The following is a 15,089-nucleotide window of genomic DNA, read 5'->3' on the forward strand; positions in this document are numbered from 1 at the left end:
AGGTTAGATAGTTAGCAAGCCTACTGTTGGGCTCACTTTGGGATTGAAGCCCATGTCAAGCTCAAAGGTTTATGATAAAAAGAACCATAATATTGGGCATACCAAAATCTTGCAACGCATACTGAATGAAGACAAAAAAAGGTTGTGAAATAGCAAAATCAGATAACCCCTTAACCCAAAATTTTTTTAATGGCAAATCTGCCCTTTACATATTAGTGTTAATAATCTTGATTAGTGATTAAATATTTTGTTTAGTGATTAAAATAATTTTCAGAATTATATGAGTTGTTTAGATGAAAAATTTGATGAAAAAAAAATCAAAGTTTTGGTTTGGTTAAGAAAGAGAGAAAGAGAAAGAGAAAGTGAGAAAATTCTAATTCTTGATTCAATGGAGGATGAGGAGGGTCATCATTCATCTAAAAAACCTAGGAAAATACATATCAACTACAACAATGATCCAGAAATGGCTGATTTCTTAGATTATGAGAATGATTTTACACCCACTCAAACTCAAGCTCAAACTCAAACACAAACTCAAGATGATGATTTTTATGAGCCAAATCCTGATGATGAAGACATTGATGAGGAACCCAATGCTTCTAATACACAGGTACACTTATATCCTATACTTAATCTCACTTCTATAGCTCTCAATTATCAAAAGTTAGGTTTTTTGAATCATGGTTCGGCGAAACAAGTTGAGGTTCGGCTCACATCTATGAGCCGAATCTACCAATTGATGAACGGTTCGGCTTACTGAATCTGTTTACTGCATGCGCCGAACCTATAATTTCCAATTCCAACCCTTTTGCTAGACACTAGTTCGGCTTATATGAAAGTTTCATAGTAAGCCGAACAACATCCTGAATAGCCCGGAATAGAATCATTACTAATTCGACTTATATATCCAAAATTGTATGTGCCGAACATAATTTTTTAATTTCTGGGTTGAAATATTGTTACTAGTTCGGCACATATGGAGAATATCGTATCAGCCGAAACCTCTTATGTTCAAGGTTCGGCACATAATATGATTAACGTCTGAGCCGAACATGAATTTGTTAATTTTTGGGTTAAAATATTGTTCGTGGTTCGGCACATATTGAGGATATCGTATAAGCCGAAACCTGTAAATGTTTATAGTTCGACACATAATGTGATTATCGAATGCGCCGAACCTTGTTATTATATTCTCTTTCTAGTGTTTAACCTTGTGATATTCTTTGTAGATCGTGCTTGGACCCATGGAAAATCAACCTGATCTAGTGGACATAATTCACGAGGATACCATGGATCGGCCTTTTTATAGGATGAACCAAACAAAAAAAGTGAAAATTACTAAATATGTTAAGAAAGTGAAGTCTAATGATGAAGAATACCAAGGTCCATATTAAACTCATTAAAATGAATTAGATCTTATCTTCAACTTCAAGAGAATGAAAAGACAAACACAACGCAAAAAGAATGAGGTCATTCCGACATCGGACGAAAAAGTTATGGACAAAACAAGATCGAAAAACTTGAGTGTGCAAAGAGAAGGTTCGGCTGATAACTCAACAACACGAGATAGCCGAACCTAGAGCCTGCAAATCAATATTTTCGAAGTGTTTACAGAGATAGGTTTGGCTTGAAAGTGATCTAATCGAGTCAGCCGAACCTGACAACCACCTGGGGTAAATTTCACTTCTCAGGTTCGGCCGGGAAGGTTTGCAAGGTATTAGCCGAACCTGGCACTGTTCTGGGACGTATTCAATACACATTTTGGGGTTCGGCTAAAAATTGACATTTACGGTTTAGCCAAACTGTTCATATACACTTTCAGGGAGAAATTTCAATGACAGTTCGGCTCAAAACTCAACTCAATTATCAGCCGAACCCGCTACTGTAACCGTCAAAAACCCTAAGTTTTTAGCAATTTAACCCATTCAATCCATGAAAAACAACAAATAAAAGACTGGGTTTGTAGGGAATACCTTAGTATCCTCATTTTAGTATTTGGAGCTTCAAATGGTTGAATTTCCGATTCAATTTCCGGTTCAATTATAGTTTTTACACCTTCATCTTCAATTGGTTCTTCTTCTTTAATTCATGGATTGGAAGAGGATTTAGAACACCTGACGTTTGCTTTTTTCTTTGTACGATCCATTATATAGTTCAATTTAACCGATGATCGAATTTTCACGAATCGATAATTAATTACAGTGATGCAAAAAAAAATCTGAGAGAAAAGGAAGGAGGTTTAGCTAGAGGAAGAAGTAGAGATGTTTAGGATAGTTTATTTTCAGTAGATTTATAGGGTTTTATAATCGGATTTAGATTGTATACTGTAATTTGTTTTCATTTCTCTTTTAAGATACTCATTTATTTATGATGAATGTCTTCCATTTCGATTTCGTAATGTAATGTGTAGTTTGAGATTGTTTCTGGTAATCTAGAAAGTATTCGTGAATTTGGAGAAAGTATTTATCCATTTTCCTTTTCAAGAAAGCTAGGTATCTTTTGATGTTGCTTTAATATCTGAAATTAGGTATATGTCCAGTAAGATCGTCACCTTAAAACTTTGTTTCGTTGTGTAAATTGTTAATTTTTTTTAAATCTCACTGTATAGATTGTTAGACCCGATTTCTTTTACTGTAAATTCAGTGATTTCTTGGGTTTTGAGTTGTCTTGTCTTCATATCAGTATAAAAAATTGCTATGAGTGTATGGATTAATCAATATTGCTCAATCCTTACAGGAGAAAACAACTGAAACTCCTATTTTTGTTAATAATTACCTGAATCTTGATGTGGTCATAATGTTCTAAATTTGATTATTAATCATAGTGAATTAAAGCTTGACCAGTAGACCGTCAACAAGTACTACTACTGCCACATTATCATGAATCATCATCAGGTCTACATGGCTTGACCAGTAAACCGTCTACAAGTACTACTAGGATTTTCAGAGTTAGTCCATTTTGATTGTTTATCCATTTGTAGATTAGAATTAAAATTTTGAAGAACTATGTGTTTATGAAATTTAATTACAAAGTTCTACGCGTTTGAGAAAGCTCGTAGGTAAGGTCTTTGACAGTTCAAAAAAAGTCAGCACCAGCCATTATATATATAGAGATTTTTCCGTGCTCTCTTTCACGCTGTGTGTGTCGTCAGTTTCGATTTTGAATGAAAGAATGAATGTCTAGCTATACTAGTTTGCCCCATAATAGATATTTTCATTAAATCGTCCCACAAATGCGCAATCTTTCAGAACCTGTTTAAGAGACTTTAAGTGAGCAACATAAATTTCCTTCCGATAATATGTTCCATGTTGTGAACAAGTGTCATCATTTCATGTACGCGGCTTAGATTGTTTTCCTATCATATAAGAATAGTCATGTAAATATGAGACTGATTAGTCCCTTATCAGAGTTGGTAAAATACTTAAATATAGCTTTCACAGTTTTGTTTGATTGAGCAGGAAATTAACTCTCATCTATAGGGTCAAAGCGACTGCTGCACTGGAAATCGAGAGTTTTTACCAGCAATACTGTCAGCAGTATGTTCGAACCCTGGACAAGGGGGAGGAAGCTGATAGGTAATTTATAATCTCAACTTAGTCTTTTTTTATGTTAATCGTTGGGAGTCATCAGATAGCAACAGCCTTACAAAGAAAGCTAAGGTAATTTCTCTAAGCAATACCACAGTCAAAAGGAAAACCTTCAGGCTGCAGTCCATGTTAAGCCTTTCCCGTAAAGACCCATATGTTATTTAATTGGTTTAGCACAAACAACATTTAAAACTAACAAATTCAATCTTGTAAATTTTCAGTTCCACGTGCATTTCCTCATCCTATCTGATGATAGACCATAACTACAGTTCTCTTTTCAACATGTTGAAAAATCCAGTAAAGCGGTATGCCCGTTAGACTGTAGGACTGCAATTTTTTATTGTCTAGTACTCGAGGTTGTCAGATTGAGTATCTGGGTGACTGGATTTAGATTGATCCAACACACACATAAGTGTTGCTAACAGTGAGCTGCGATTCTCTTCTGTTCGTAAATCAGATTTATTGAATCATTATAATTTGTTTTATTTTCTCTATCATAATTTTGATATAGTAAACGAAACGTACTTTGTAGTTTGAGATTGTTTCTGGAGATCTAGTTGTATTCGTAGATTTGGTGAACTTTTTTCTTTTTGGTAGTTAATAGATTTGGAGAACTTATTTATTGGTTTTCCTTTCTAGAAAGCTAGGTAACTTTTGATGTTGCCTTAATTTCTGAAATATATCTAGTAAGATCGTCACTTCAAAACTTTGTTTCATTGTGGAAATTGTTAATTATAAACAGGGTCTCACAGTATAGATTGTTAGACTCAATTTCTTTTACTGTAAAATGACTTCTTGGGTTAGTTCATTCGTGAGTTCTAAGGTTTGAGGCTGTCTCATTATTAGTATCGAAAATTGCTGAGTGTATGGATTTAATTAGCCAAAGTTATTCAATTTTAACAGGAAACAACTGAAACATTTTTTTTTTGTTTTTTTATTTCCTAAGTAATGAAGTTGATCAGCCGTGATCATAGTTGCATCAAGGCAGCATGATCATGAATCATCATCAGGTCTACATGGCTTGACCAGTCAAGAAGTACTGCCACTGCCACGACAGCTTTCTCACTGGAAGTCTTTGACAACGAAGTCGTGCCTTCTCTTGGTAGGATTGTCCACATACTCCATGTTGCGGCTGCCTTGAAGTCGAACCTGTACGCCCTCGTGTTGATTATCTCTGTAAGTCCCATTACCATACTGAGCATTAGGATTTCCAAATTTAGTTGATTTTGGTTGTTGATCTATTTTGTTAATTGTTATGCAGATTAGAGTTAAATATTTGATTTTCGAATTTAAGTAAGATTTGTGTATTTGAGAAAGCTCATAGGTAAAGTGTTTGCCAGTTCAAGACAGGTCTCCAACCCCAGTAATCAAAACGAGTGAGAGAATTTCCCACGCCCTCTTTCATGCTGTTTTGTCAGTTTCGGTTTTGAATGGAAGAAAGAATGCCTAGCTTTACTAATTCTCCCCGCCACAGATACTTTTCATTTAATCGTCCCACAAATGTGCAGTTTCCAGAACCAGATTAAGACTTTCAGTGGACAATTTTTCCATATTATGAACAAGCGCAGTCATGATTTGGTGTTTACACTTACAGCTTAGATTGTTTTCCTATCATATAAGAATAGTGGTGTGAATATGTGACTAATTAATCCCTTATCTGTATTATAACAAAACTGCTTTTCACAGTTTTGTTTAATGTTTATCTGGTTTCTTTTTGTTAACTGTTTATCTTGTTGATTGGGCAGGAAATTAACTCTCGCCTATAGAGTCAAAGCGACAGATGCACTGGAAATCGAGAGGTTGTACCAGTATGAGGAGTATGTTCAAGCTCTAGACAAGGGGAAGGAAGCTGATAAAGGGTAATTTTTTATCTCAACTTAGTCATATTTCTGTTAGTCGTTGGAATTCGTCAGTTGGCTACAGCCTTAGAAGGAAAGCCACAGTCGAAAGGAAAATTTTTAGGCTGCAGTACAATGATAAAGAGGCTTTTCCATAAAAGCCCTTGTATTATTCAATTGGCTTAGCATAAAACAACACTTAAAACTAACAAATGCAATTTAGTAAATATTTTTAATTCCATGTGCACTCCCTCGAGATGATAGACCATATATAACTGCAGTTCTCTTTTCAGCATGTTGAAAAATATGGTAAAGCTGTTGAAATATTAGTCTCATGGTCAGGTTATACTAGTTAGTGCAGTATAGAACATGTGAAGAATACATTTTTCACATGTATAGTCCGTGCAGAAGGTTATGTTGTGTACATACGGTTATATTGTGTAGGAATAGTGTACAGTGATTTGTGAACAATGTTTAGATATTTTTAAGGTATTCTTGTAATTGTGCATATTCAATCCATAAAATATAGAGCACTCCCCTCTGAGTGGTTTACACTCTTCCATTCGCTCTCTCTTGATTTCCACATGGTATCAGAGCTCAAGAGAGAGAAGTGAAAATCCATCTTAGTTCTTTCTTTAGCTTGATCTACTATTGCTTTGATTTGTGATTAAGATCTTGAAGTTAGATCCTAAAGTGTTTCAAAGAAGCTGCAAACTGTTGTTCTTGAAGAACCTGTGGCTGTTTGTTAGTTGTTTTTCCTTGAAGTTTGTCTGGGTGAAGCTTTCATCACCGGTAAGGGAAAGATTGGGTATTTGACTGGAACCAAGACATGTCCAGAAAGGTCAGACCCAACACATGAGACTTGGAAGAAAATGCCCTAATAATGAGTTGGTTGTTAGGTTCTATATCTCCTGATTTAAGGAGCAGTTTTATGCGCCTAACCACTGCAAAAGAATTGTGGCATGCAGTTTCTCAGATTTATGTGGTGATGCTACGCAAATCTAGTTGAATTATAGAGTTGAAGTGACAAGGAAGAATAATAAATCCTTGTCAGTATACTGCAATGTTCTTCAAGCTTCGTGGCAAGAACTTGATTTCCTCCAGCCGTGTGACATGGAGTGTTTTGCTGACACCACCAAGTTGAAGAAGAGAATTGAAAAGGGTCGAATTATTGAGTTCCTTGCTGGTCTAGACTCATATTTTGACCCCATTAGAATTCAAATACTGGGTAAGGATCCATTGCCTACACTTCGGAGAGTCTATGTAATTGTGAGGTCTAAAGAACTACGTAGGGTTGCTGTGACATTTCCAGTGGCTCAAGAAAGTTTAGCATTGAAGGTTGTTATCACCTCCACTCATGTTCTAACAGTCACATCAGGAAACAACCACAAGCCTGACGAGAAAGACTCACTATATTGTGACTATTGTAAGGAGAGAAGGCATACTAGAGATACATGCTTCATGCTGAATGGGCGTCCACAATGGCAGAACGGTAATAGGAGAGGGGGTTTCTCTGGTGGCCGTGGTGGAGGAAGAAGAGGAGGTCGCAATGGTGGCCCAAGAGCTATCACACAACTGATGAGGAAGAATTTCAATCTACATCAACCAGTACTTCTTCCCAACCATCTCAAGCCCAAAAGGAGCAAATGATAAAGGACTATGCCTGATTGCTGTCTTCCAAGGAGAATTCTGTTGGGTCGACTTCTATGGCTCAATCGGGTAACAAATGCACCTTTGGTAATGCAGTTAGACCTTCATGGGAACAACCTAAAGATCATTGGATTGTTGATAGTGGAGCAACTGATCACATGTCTACCAAATCTAATATGTTTTCCACTTACAATCACAATCCTAGTAAACCATGTATCTTGGCTGTTGACGGGTCTCTAACTATTGTCTGTGGAGAAGGAAATATTCCAATAACTAGCTCCATGTCCCTTTCTATGGTGTTACATGTCCCGAATCTCTCTTGCAATCTTCTCTCCATCTGTCAAATAACTAAAGCATTAAAATGACGTGTTACCTTCTTTGTCATACATAGTGTTTTTCAGGATCTTCGCACAGGGAAGACCATTGGTCATGATAAGGAGAGAGGAGGTCTCTACTACCTTGAGTTACAAGAGATGGAACAAGATAGCAACACAAAAGCATGCAAATCAACAAGTGAATGCTTAAAAAAAAATCAACAAGTGAATCTAGTTCTGAAGAACAAGTCTGGTTATGATATAAACAATTAGGACATCCTTCTTTTGGGTATTCGCAAAGGTTGTTTTCTAAGTTGTTTTCAGAACTTGATATATTTAAATTTCATTGTGAAGCATGTGAGCTAGCTAAACATCCCCTGTTCCTTATCCTTTAAGCATGAATATAAGTTTATCTCCGTTTGCTATTATACACAGTGATGTCTGGGGTCCTTCACTTGTCAGTACTCTTGTGGTTTTCGTTGGTTTGTTACCTTTATTGACGATTGTTCTCGAGTCTCTTGGGTCTACTTATTGAAAGATAAGAGTGATGTTCGTGACGTCTTCAAGAACTTTCATAAGTTTGTCCTTACCCAGTTTGACAGAAAAATTTAGGTGTTAAGATCTGATAGAGGTGGTGAGTATATGAAGTAAGGTCTGTCTTCTTACTTCTTGGAACATGAGATTGTTCATCAAACCTCTTTTATTGATACTCCTCAGCAAAATGGAGTTGCTGGATGGAAGAATCGTCACATATTAGTCACAAGGTGCTTGTTATTCCAAATGAATGTGCCAAAAATAATTTGGGGTGTTGTTGTCCTTACTGTGGCACAATTGATTAACAAGATGGCTTCATGGGTTCTAAATTTTCAAACACCTGGTGATGTCCTTTCTTCTGGTATTTCACGTCAACCTCGTGGCTTTGATCCTACAAAAGTATTTGGTTGTGTTTGTTATGTGCATGTCTATAAACAAGACAGGAGTAAATTAGATCCAAGAGCTCTCAAGTGTGTTTTCCTGGGATATTCAGCTACACAGAAAGGATACAGGTGTTTTCACCCTCCTACAGGATAGATCTATGTATCCATGGATGTAACTTTTTGTGAAGACCAAGCCTACTTCTCAGAGTATTCAAAGGCTTCTCTTCAGGAGGAGCATATAATGTATTGTGAAGAGCAGCCTTGGTTTGATCATCCTGGTTCAGTACCTAAGGAAAATGTTACTCCTCAACTGCAGGTTGTTACTCCAAAAATTCAGGTTTATGGATGAAGAGACAAGATTCCCTAGGTAGCGGAATCAGAACCTCCTAAACTTCTTGCTGAGACAGCCTTAAGAGTTAGTGAAGATGATATTTCAGCTGATGAGTCAACAAATTCCACAGATGTTGACGTAACTGATGAGTCCACAAATGTTGAGGAAGATAAATACCCTACTCGAATAAGTAAACATTCAACTCGATATGGGTATTCTACTGATCATCCGATTTCCAATTGTGTGTCTACTCATCGCCTGTCACCCTCTTATGCTACTTTTGCAAATAAATTATCATCCGTTACAATCCCTACGAGGGTTGAAGATGCACTAGCTGATCCAAAGTGGAAGCAAGCTTTGATAGTAGAAAAAAAAGTTTTAAGTTGAAGATGCACTAGCTGATCCAAAATGGAAGCATTCTTTGATAGTAGAAAAGAAAGTTTTAAACGAGAATTTCACATGGGATGAGGTCGAGCTACTAAAAGGAAAGAAAATCGTTGGCTGCAAGTGGGTCTTCACTGTGAAGTACAAGTCTGATGGAACCATTGAAAGATATAAAGCAAGATTAGTAGCCAAGGCTATACTTAGAATTATGGAAAAGACAATCAAGAAATCTTTGCTCCTCTTGCTAAGATGAACACTCTTCGTGTCTTGTTATCATTGGCAGGAAAAAAGGATTGACCACTCCAACAGTTCAATGTGAAGAATGCTTTTCTTAATGGTGATTTGGAAGAAGAAGTATACATGGACATTCCTCCTGGATTTCAAACAGTCGTTAATGAAGGAAAAGTATGCAAGTTGAAGAAATCCTTGTATGATTTGAAGTAGTCTCCTAGGGCATGGTTTGAATGGTTTACCCAAAGTATGCGGAGATGTGGATTTCGTCAAAGTCAGGCAGGTCATACCTAATTCCTCAAACGTTCAAAAACCGGAAAACTCACCATATTTATTGTGTATGTGGATGACATCATAATGATAGGTGATGATATGGAAGAAATGGGGAAGGTGAAATATTACTTAGCCAAAGAATTTGAGATAAAGGACCTAGGAGAGTTGTGCTACTTCCTAAGGATTGAAGTGGCAAGATAAAAAAAGGGCATCTACATCTCTCAAAGGAAATATGTCCTAAATCTTCTAGCTGAGACATGAATGTTGGGATGCAAGCCTATTGACACACTAGTTGAACCAAACCAGAAGTTGGAGAAGACACCCTCCGGTGGACGGAGAAAGGTATCAAATGTTAGTGGGAAAACTGATTTACCTGTCTCACACTCGTCCTAATATTGCATACTCTGTGAGTGTTGTAAGTCAATTTATGCATGCTCCACGAGAGGCACATATGGATGCAGTGTATTAAATACTTCTCTATCTAAAGTCTGCACCAACAGAAGGACTGTTAGTCTCTCCGAATAACCACATGGAGGTTGAAGCATACACAGATGCAGATTGGGAAGGTTCCGTGATTGATCGAAGGTTTACCTTTGGTTATTGTTCATTTGTTGGAGGAAACCTAGTAACTTGGCACAGCAAGAAGCAATCAGTCATAGCTAGATCAAGTGCCGAAGCAGAGTTTAGAGCTACGGCTCATGGAATTTGCGAGCTACTATGGTTAAGAATACTCTTGTCAGAAATTGGTTTCAAGCCTAAAGGTCCAATGAAGTTGCACTGCGACAATAAAGCTGCCATCAACATTGCTCACAATCCAGTCCAACATGACAGAACCAAACATGTGGAAGTGGACAAACATTTCATCAAAGAGAAATTTTATTTACAAACATTCTGACAAAAAGAGTTACAAGTCAACCATTCAACTCTTTCCTTGACAAGCTTGGTATGCTAGATATCTACGCACCAGCTCGAGGGGGAGTGTTGAAATATTAGTCTCATGGTCAGGTTATACTAGTTAGTGTAATATAGAACATGTGAAGAAATCCTTCTTCACAGATATAATCTGCGTGCATACGGTTACGTTGTGTAGGAATAGTGTACAGTGATTTATGAATAATGTTTATATATTTTTAGGGTATTCTTGTAGCTATGCATACTCAATCTATGAAATAGAGAGCTCTCACCTCTAAGTGGTTTACATTCTTCTATTCACTCTCTCTTGATTTCTGCAAAAGCGGTATGCCTGTTAAACTGATAGGATTACCCTTTTGTAGTTCTCTGCAATTGTTTGAGGTTGAGTATATGGGTGAGTGAATATAGGATTGATCCAACACAATATAAGTGTCTCTAAAACAGGACGTATGATTCCCTTCTGAGAATGACCACAGTTAGCTTTCAGTAATATCTGTAGAAATCAAGAGAGATTGTATGGAAGAGTATGAACCACTCAGAAGAGAAAGTCCTCTTTTTTATAAATTCAGTTACAAGTATATACCCTTGTTGTGTTAAATATCAAGGCTATACTGTTCACGAGACACTGTACAGAATTCCCACATTACCCAAACATATGTACACATGCTAGACTTGGCACAATCTTGTGCACCCACACTATACTGCACTATTTCATGTAACCTGGCCATGAGACTCATATTTCGACAATATTTAGCCTCCTGGTGACTCAGTTATCCACCTCACTGATTTATGTAGGAATATGAATACTTAATTTGGTATATATGACATGGATTTTACTGGCTATATGACTGTAGATCTACAATTTATCAATAGAGACAAACTTGTCATCACATACACAACAGCTGGGGTGCTTTTTGAAGTGTTGTGTGCCGTTTTAAAATAATGCTTTCCTTAATGTTAGTCCTTTGCTGGCGTGTTATTTTTTTGAAATTAGTTGAGACTTTCTTTTGCCATATTTCTGCATTTCTTCGATATTTATAATTTTTGCTTTATTTATTTTGTTGCCATGTTCCTCTTTGAGTAGCTCACGGCTGCTGTGGTATGACATTCTACCATTGGGTGCAGCTGGGACATATCACAATGTATCATGCAGCTTGAGGTGTACAAGGTTCATTGGGTCTCTTCGCCACCGGTTAGTTACCATGAATCATATCGATATTTACTTTGTTTAGGGCATCTGGATGCTCTCTGGATTCATGGTGGATTGAGATGTCCACCTTGATTTGAGCTGCATGGACAAAGCGTGGGACAGCTGGACCTTCTTGACTGGCTAAGGGCTATGTTTGGGTTTTAGGTTATATGGTCCACATGAATATGATCGATTTTACCTGAAACCCAAAGATGGCCCTTATCCATGAACATGATCTGTTTTTTAATTAACGTGGATGAGATTTTTCAAAGAACATTCATGTTAGCACTTAGCAGAAAGAAGCATCACAAACCCAACAGGGAGCATTTAATATTAATTGTTCCAATGTTCATATAATGCTAAAGCCTAAGCCTGAGCCTCGTAACAAGGTCTCTTCGTATAAGACATTTTATTCTCTTAACTTTTAATTTAATTTTCCATGCATTTGACACAATTATAAGATGGCACTTTAACCTAGTCTGATGCATGTTATAGTAATAAGCAATAACTGAAGTTCAGCAAGCTAAACAGTTTACATGAGATTGTATATATTATTCCCTTTTGTAATGTCCATTGTACTTCATACACACGTCATAGTATCTGTTACTGAGGTTTGACTTGTGGATGGTTGAAGTTCTGTATGTGAAGTTAAGAAGGTAGAATTGAAGTCACATAGTATAAAGCTATCTATCTTGTGTATATTTTCTCCATGATGTTAGTCTCTCCCTGTTGAGCTAATTATTGTTTATGTTCTTGGTGACAAGCATGTAAGCCGGTGATGAAGGCACTAGGTTGTGGAGTTCCTCAAGGGATCTAGCCTGGGATACGGATATGGAATGGGACTCGTTACTTTTGCGCTTGCAGCGGTCCTGGCTTGGTTCCCATTTGTCAGATGAGTCCCAGACACAGCTGCTCTTCAACCAAGGCTTCAGCTAAGGCCTTCAAATTTTACAAATTCTGGTTGGCTGCAAAAAGCATAATTGGTAGGAGCTGGGCAACAGTGAAAATTCTGGTTGGCTGCAAACAAGTTCTGACCTCAAGCTGTGGATATCAACAGTGACTACATTTGACATTTTACGTCCTTGCATACACAATGTACACATAGTTTCCAGTTGATCATATCTTGCTAGGAGCTGGGCGTTTAGGAAATCTACATATCCTTAATTTTCGAATCCCAAATATACACTTTAAAAGAAATCATATTAGGTTCTTGAAATCTTACGCATACTTGCTCGAATTTAGCAGACAAGGCGGCTACTCTTCCTCAGGAGTCTTATGGATGTCAATGAGGGGTGAAGCTGGAATTGTAACACAGATGAGCTAGAGGTCTGCAGTGTACAAGAAAATATTTCAAGAAACTCAGGATGAACAAATCGAAGATGGTTTGGATTTGAGTGCACAGAATGCAGGAGGCTGCACTCTCTGGCCGTTGTTTTATTGAGTGATGAGTAGTAACCGTCAGCATGTACTAGAACTGATCAGTGATGGACATGCTATGAGATATGTTTCATCAAGTCTTGTTTGTTCAGTCTCCTTTTTTTTCATTCTTTCTACGGCCTGCTGTTTTTGTTGCATCCTTGGTACCATTTATGAATATGGTTGAGCTTTCCTGAAAAGATTTTTCTTTTCTTTAACTGTCCACAGGACCACAACTGCAGATACTGATAACTTTGTTAGCCAAGGCCCAAGCCATATGGTGATTAATTGTTGCAGGAATATAGTCATGGAATGGTGTACCTATGCTATGTAATGAAACCTGGCCCCCAAACACGATCCGACTCTAATTTTCTTTACTCAAAAGCATTTGTAAGGCGAAGAAGCCACATTAGACGTTATTCACCATGTGTTTTTTGTTGTTAACCGAATAGTAGCAAAAAAAAAAAAAAAAAAAAACCTACACTCATTTTAGGAGGTAACAGTAACACTAATAGGAATTATTCCAGAGAGTTATCTTGCTACAGATTCCCTAGGAGTGCCAATTGATATATCTCACTTTTTCCATCGTATCTTTACCTTTTGAATCAACTATTCTATTTCAAAGTTTTCTGAAATCAGTCTCCAACTTTTTTCTCAGCATTGTAAACAAATCACCAAAGTAAAGGTGAAGATACAGTGACAAGACAAGTGTTTTATTCTTTTAGAATTATTGTAGGGCACTAAGGTGTTATGTTTGTAACATAATCTAGTGCAAGCTTATCGAGACTCCACATGTGACATTTCAATTGAAGGATGAGGCCTAATTCTTACCTGGACCTACGCCTAAAAAAACGTTACCAAACACAGCATATTCATTCAGTATCACGCTATCACTATCTTTTTGTTGTGAATCTTACATCAAACGAAAACAAAGAATCCCGGTTAGTAATAGAAATCAGATTCAGATAAAATTTGAGCCACTTGCAATGATAAAATCCCATCATGGCCACCGATTTTTCTAGGCAAATCAATTAAATCTGAAGTGTTGATTCTCCCACGCAAATTTGCTTTTCTAAGCCAAGTGGTCAAGTGGACGGATATATTACATACCTACTACTACTAGGCAACTACAACAAGCAAGCAATACAGCAGTACGGGCCGTACTGATCCAACAGAGGTCGAATCCAACAGAAATCACATTAGTTGAGTCGACTTTGCTAAGAACAAATCCTCTGGATAGTGTCACTCTTTTAAAATAAAGGAGGGACTATCAATTAGCTATAATTAGATGCTACTATGGGTGTCTTTCACCCCACTTCCACCTCAAAAACGTTCATACACTCGTTTACATGAACGAGTGGTCGGTAGTTGACACTAGACGAGACTGTCCCCCGTTTAAGATTTTATTTTACTTTTTTAATGTTTTTAAATATAATGTTTTCCTCCATTACATTTTAAATTATAAATTTTGAGAAGAAAAATGGTAGACGGGGGATCGTCCCCGTCCAAAAAAAATCTGATTCCTTTTTAAAACATAAATTTTCCCTCCACTTCATTTTTTAATATAAATTTTGGAAAAGAAAATCTATATGGGGGACTGTCCCCGTGTAGTGTGCTTTTACCAAATTTCTCATAGGGTTACTCCTTCGAATGAAGGAGTTAGTCTCAAAAATGAGACTACCCATAGGTAATGCTCTAAGGATGGAACTAGTAGATTTTAAAACCTGAGTGAGACTCCAAAATAGCAATCAACAACTATTTTTTATTGGTCCATAGTTGGTCAATTAATTTTGGTCCACCTCTAGCTTTCCTGCTAGTTGAAAGACAACTTCAATTTCTCTGACACATCTAGTTTAACCTGATTTTTTACCACGAGATGACCCGAAATCTGCCTTGACAACTCTATCCACATGACATAATTTATACACTGTTTTGACAAAAAATGCATAAAATCACCAATTGGGGCACTATCTCTTATAAAGACTTTCACAAAAGTTGAGTTTTTCAACCAGTGACAGGCACTGTCCCTTATAAAAACTCTTAAAGA

This window comes from Papaver somniferum, chromosome 8, assembly GCF_003573695.1.
Source record: "Papaver somniferum cultivar HN1 chromosome 8, ASM357369v1, whole genome shotgun sequence".
Lineage (NCBI taxonomy): Eukaryota > Viridiplantae > Streptophyta > Magnoliopsida > Ranunculales > Papaveraceae > Papaver > Papaver somniferum.